The sequence below is a fragment of the Numenius arquata genome, chromosome 1, assembly GCF_964106895.1.
Source record: "Numenius arquata chromosome 1, bNumArq3.hap1.1, whole genome shotgun sequence".
NCBI classification, from domain to species: Eukaryota; Metazoa; Chordata; class Aves; order Charadriiformes; family Scolopacidae; genus Numenius; species Numenius arquata.
In genome coordinates this window covers 10,370,257-10,376,407 of record NC_133576.1, presented here as the reverse complement: position 1 = coordinate 10,376,407, position 6,151 = coordinate 10,370,257, and positions in this window count along the sequence as shown.

The following is a 6,151-nucleotide window of genomic DNA, read 5'->3' as shown; positions in this document are numbered from 1 at the left end:
GGCATCCCATAATACTCCCACCACCACCCCCCCTCCCGGGACCCCGCGCCGGGGCAAGGGCGCCCCCCGGCCTGCCATCCCATAATAAGCACGTCCCTCCTGCGGGGGGGGGTGCAGGGGGGGGCCACACTGTAGTACCCCCCCGAACATCCCATAATAGTCACACCCCGGGCGCACATCCCATAATAGTCACCCTCCCCCACCCCCGCCTAGGCAGGCATCCCATAATAGTCGCCGGGAGCCACCGTCCAGCTAGGCATCCCATAATACTCGCGGCCGCCCGCCCCGCAGCCCGCGGGGCCTCGCCACGCCGCCGCCGCCGCCCCCCGCCCCGGCCCCGGCCCCGCCCTCCCCACCTGCCCGCCGCCCCGGTGCCCTGCCTGGCCCCCGGCCCTCCGAGACACCGCCGCCGCCGTCAAGGTCCCGGGGCACGGGGCCAGGCACGCAGCCCGCAGCGCTCTGGCATCGCCCGGCCCCTGCGCGCCACCCGCTGACACAGGCCCCAGGCGGCCCACGGCGGGCACATCCCTCCCCTCTCCCCCCCCCCCCCCGCTGCAGGCACTGGGGTCCCCACCGACAGCCCCCGATCTTGGGGCTGAGCGTCCCGTTTGCTCCCCTTCCCCAATCCCGCACCTCGAGAGGGGTGTGTGGCCTCGGTGGCACATTTTTTTGCCTTGACAAACACAGCGGGCTGGAGCCCGCTGTGCCCCATCCCACATGCTCCCGGGCCCCTCCAAGGCCATCCATCCATCCATCCATCCATCCATCCTTCCATCCATCCATTCATCCATCCATCCATTCATCCATCCTTCCATCCCCAGCCCGCCACACCCCACGGTGCGGTCCCCAGCCAGTGCGTGGGGAGGCCACGGTGAGCCCCGTCGCCTCCCCGCCTGCCACACAAGGCCTCCTCCTCTCCCAGCTGCTGGTACCCACCGAGCTATGGGTACCCCAGGGGTGCACGGCGGCTCCGCGTGCCCCGTCCCTCCATCTCGCTCCGCTCCCTGCTGCAGCCCTCCGCCAGGAAACTCATCGTCACTCTACATGGACGTCAACAGTCCACAGGTATAAACACACCCCAGTTACGCACGTGCAACCGCATCTTTAATTTCCCATTGAACAAAATCACACCCCGTAAGGCCCCGCCTGTCCCCCGCTTAGCATCTTCGTAACACCATTAACCTCAACGAAGGGACACGGTCCTTGCCCATCTCTCCCGGCACACACGCAGACAGCGCTCGTTCCTCCTCAAATGCAGGCCGACGCTGTCCCGCGCCTGGCAGAACATGTGCACGTTCCATCGTGAAACATCCCGAACGCGAGCGGAGTATTCACCGTCACGGACCGCAACAGGTCGTTACAGATCCCGTAACACGATCCGTGCTTTGTCCCGCCAAGCCACACCAAGAAATACCTCCACGCATACCCTGTTCCGTAACACCGTGCCGTCGCCTCTGCTGAGGTGCCACCAGACCCCACCACCTCCTCCGTGTGGGGGCCACTCCACCGCAGGAGCCACCCCTCCCGCGGCTCCTCCTCCCCACTTTGCCAAGTCCAGACCATACGCCCCAAAACGCACTTATTGCACTATTCGCCTTCTCGCACGTACAGAAATCCCGCTCACCCTCCAGCCAGTCGCGGTCCTCTCACGCGCGCTACCCCTGCCTTCGCCTAAATGACGGGGACGCTATCATTTATCTCGGCCCCACGGAGGAAAAAGCGGCAGGGAAGAGCCACACCGCTATTCCACAGATGCTATCCGTCCTCCGCAAGGATCCGGCGTAATGGAATACCCGGCGCTACAGAAACGTACAGTCGGTAACGCTACTGCCACACTCATGCCAACACCTGCAGGGCTTCTTGTTCCCCTCTTCTGCGCACTGACAGCCATAATCTCCCCCCCCCCCCGCCCCGAGAGGAGCCAGGCAGACAGCCACACCAAATTCCCCTCCTGAGGAGCCTGTCCCCAACAAGCGACCACCGGATGCTGCCTGTACCTCCTTCTTCGGTAATGGTTCAGTGGTGCGGTGAGAGGTACAATGTGGGTGAAGGCCCTGCAACGGGAGTCAGTGACTGGGGGGTGTCTCTACAGGCGCACACCAACACTCCTGCCGGGCAGGGTGATGATCTGGAGAGGGCTGTTGGCTACCGGTCAGGCAATGTGTACCCCAGAGCCTCGGTCACTAAAGGGCCAAGCTTCCCAACGAGCCACCGCTGTCCCTGAAATCTTTGTCTGTACAATGCCCCTGAGGTTCCCCACCTCACCTCCAGCTCCTTTTTCCTCCTAACTTGGAAGTTTCTCAATCAGCAGAAGCCTTAATTTTCACCCTAAAAAAAAATCCATGCAGGATGCAAGCGATTATGAATAAGGTGTTTTTAGTCTTTGTGAGGGCCAAGTAGATTAAATGGATTAAAAAAAAAAAATGAGACTTCTAAATGTTTTCCTTTGATGATAACACCCTGAGACAGATTTCCAGCTGTTTGGCTGCTTTAAACCTGGAAGTTGCCCTGCCTTGCTGTGGTTTGATTACTTACCTGGTTTAACTGAATCTTCTGAGTTTATAGCACTTGGCTTGGAAATAATTACAGCAAGATCTGTGTAATACAATCTTCCCTGACTGCTGATGGGTGTCAATGCTCCGAACAACCCCACCGCACACGTCTGTCGGGGAAAACGCCTACAACATCCCCTCACTTCGATGCTGCGCCTGTATTAGGGATACTCAAACTGACCGGAGGACCCCTCCCAACGCCCCTGCCCAGCTCCGCTGCCGTGGACAACTGGGTGAAGCGGGCTCTGTAACCCCTCAGCAACATACTGGCACAGCCTCTGTTTCAATGATTCCTGTAGTTTCGTGTATGGTCCGAGTCGCCCAGGATTCAGGTCCCAGCCTGGGGACCCAGGAGAGAGTCCTTCCCCACCTTCCTCAACCTCCTTGGGCAGCCACCCCTGTCCAGGCTTTTATCGGGCCCGCAGCCCTCTTTTTTCGGTTTCACTTTCAACAGAGGCATGTTTCTCCAAGGTAACGAGAAGAGCAAAGTGTGACATTGTTTCACCTTGGTGCTCGTTGGGTGTTTTCACTCAGAAACCTCCCCATCCAGGCTACTTCGGTGCTGTCCGGTGTGGGAGGCAGAAGGGGAGGGGAGGTGGGTGGGCGGGAAGGGACTCCAGAGCATTTTGGAAAGAAGGGAGGCTTCCCAGAGCAGCATGAACCGTTCGTATGTAGGACACAGATAACAGACTACAAGCATGACGCTGGTGCTGCAGACAATGTGATCTTAGAGGCCAGTTTATGGTCTCTCAGGTCATTTTTTTGTTAGCTCCTTTCGTGTCCAGTAACAAAGCAGAGGTGTTAATGGGTTTAGATGCTGGACGTTGTGATGCTGCCACTGATGCTGGACGTTGTGATGCTGCCACTGTATTGCTTTGTTTGGATTCTGGGATATAGACATACTTCTGTTCTGCTCTTCTCCAGTTTTGCTGTTTCTCTGACTGAGGGTTGCTCTAGCCTGACTGTAATATCCGTTTTTGTCAGGTTACATACATCTAGTAACATCAAAAACATCTTTCAGTAGCTGTGTAAAACTGTTATCACCCGATGTATCCATAAATGTGATGCTGTTCCTCAAGGGCTGCAGATACATTTCACCTCTTCCTTTAACCTAGTTTTGACCATTTGTAGTTCATGCGGATGGACTTACCCCTTGTGTTTTTTATTCGGCAGCCCTGTAGGCTCTCCCCATCACATTGACACTTGCCACGCCTCTCAGCTGAGGTCTTACAGCTTCTGCCAAGTAACCTTGAAGATCTCAGGATTTCTGAGAAGTCTTCCTTTTTATTTTTCCCTGGTAAGGCAGACAGTTTTACCCTTGACCATTTTGAGAGAGGAGGGGTATCAAACTCCCAGATAAGTCACTTTTACCTGAAATTAGTGAGAAAGTGGTCCAAACTTTCACTCAATATTCGGTTATTGTCCCAGAGTCTGGGTCTCTTCATAACTGCCCCCATTTTAAACTATCTTGTGAGAATCCTGTGTCCACAACACCAGCCAAAGCAATTGCCCTGAATTTTGCAAGTCTTCTCTAACATTACAAAGCTCTTTCCTCTGCTCGAGATACTCTTCTCCACTCCCAGGTTTCTGCAAAGTCTCCATGGCAAGTTAAGGAAATCCAAATGATCCATTTTCACTGTTGCTTTCTTCATTGTGCCCCCCATCCCTATTCTATTGTTTGTTTGTTTGTTTGTTTGTTTTCACAAAGAAGCATGGGCTTATTTGTTTAGCACAATGGAAGGTATCTTTGCTTTGCTGTCAGACATGGAGGAAAATGACACAAGAAATAGTCTCCTTGTCTTGTGGAGAAGAGACAAGAGCCCCTCCTGTGATGTCCAAGAAGCTGCTCCTGCAGCAAACAACTGCCACTGGAACAAAGGGCAGAGAGAGCATTTGGGAATACACAACCAGAATAAGATCAAGATCCACTGAACAGACGGCGTGTGCTTCTTTTTTTGAGAACAACATGCTAGTACCGATGGAGGATCCAGTCTCTCTAACAGCCACCTAGGTGAGGACTGCCCATATGCCAGCATGACTCTGCATCTACTTCCCGTTAGGAGAGCAGCAGTTCAGACTTCGCTCGGCGCTCGTCATGAGCCTCCTCTCCTGTTTTGCCAGGAGAAGGAGGGGGCAGGGTGAATGGCGCGGCCATGCAGCCGGAGCCACACCGCGTCAGCCAGACGTGCAGGGTACATGAGGCAGAGCCAGCAGCAGAGAACTGAGGTGGGGGGGAGAGATAGAGAAGATTGGGGACTGCGTGGCCCCCCTGTAAATCTGAACTGCTGATCTCTATCTCTCTGTGCTTTGCTAGTCTGCTTACTTTAAAAAAACATCACAGGCATACTTAGCACTGACACCTATAGCTAAGGTTACTTGTTATTTTCCATCACAAGTCTGTCTTCAGTTACTCAGAACTTTGCCAGACATTAGACATTCAGATTCGAATTTTCCATGTTTATCTTCACCTTTTCTTTCTGAAGATGGAGGCACTTAGTAAGACTTAAGAAACAAACTGTTATTTTGCAATTGTAATAATTCGACTTTGCAACATTGGTTTTTTCCATAGAACTTTGTATATAGTGAATAATGAAAGCTGGAAGCGATACCCGAAAGTTAAGGATGCTTATTATCATTTTTAGGTTCCCATTTCCCTAAAGTGCCTTAGACAGAGATGCCCTGCTTCCTTCCCACTTCATGAAACAAACAGTTGGATCCAGTCAGAGAAGAAGCAAGCGGTCTCAAAGGGACTGCAGTAACGACCTACTGGTTTGAGCTGCCTGGATTGCAATTCTGTGATACCTATTTTTGCATCCTGTATTAACGCTGGTGCGTGCTGGCAAAAATCATGAACACTGAGACACATCTCCTCTTGAGCTCAGTTAGCAGAAACACTGAAAAAACAGGCTGGGACGGAATTCTCCTTCATCTCCTACCTCCAGCTGGTTCTGGGAGAGGTGTTTCCAGCACTGCACCCAGCAACAACTGTGCTACAGGGAACAGTGCAAAGTAGCCCAGAGGCTGTACACCCCATTCAGCTGGGGGAGCTGAGCAGAGCTGATAGATCCGGGTTTGCTTGAGAAGAGAAGGACATACAAGACTCAAGTCTCAATGGTGATACCAATTAAGTCACCTTCAGCTCAAAACCAGCAAAGCTGCTGGAGCCACCAGCGTCTGGAGGTTTTCTCTTGTCCTGTTAAAGACAAGCCAGGTGACTTTGGGGCTGTGTCCTCAGTGCAGAAACCAACCATCACATAGCAGGTCCCGCTCCGAGATGAACTACTTGGGGACGGGTCTTGCTTTCTGTCACGCTTCTCGAAGTTGCCAGCTCCTAGGGACTTACATGGCAAGTTTTTTTCTTAAAAAAGGTGTATTTGGGACCAATGCTTAAGAGCCTTTCTTATTGCGAGTCACTGGGATGCTCTGGAGCCCCAGTTTGAAGGGCTGTGTGTGGAGAAATCTCCTTCTCAACTAGGAAGGCAACGCAATTTGCTCTGAGGGCAGGCAGAAGCCCAGAGAGTGCTAGAGGCGGCAGCGCCCCACAGCAGCCTCACCACCCTGGGGACCCAGCCGAGGGCTTCTACGAAACCTACGCCAAG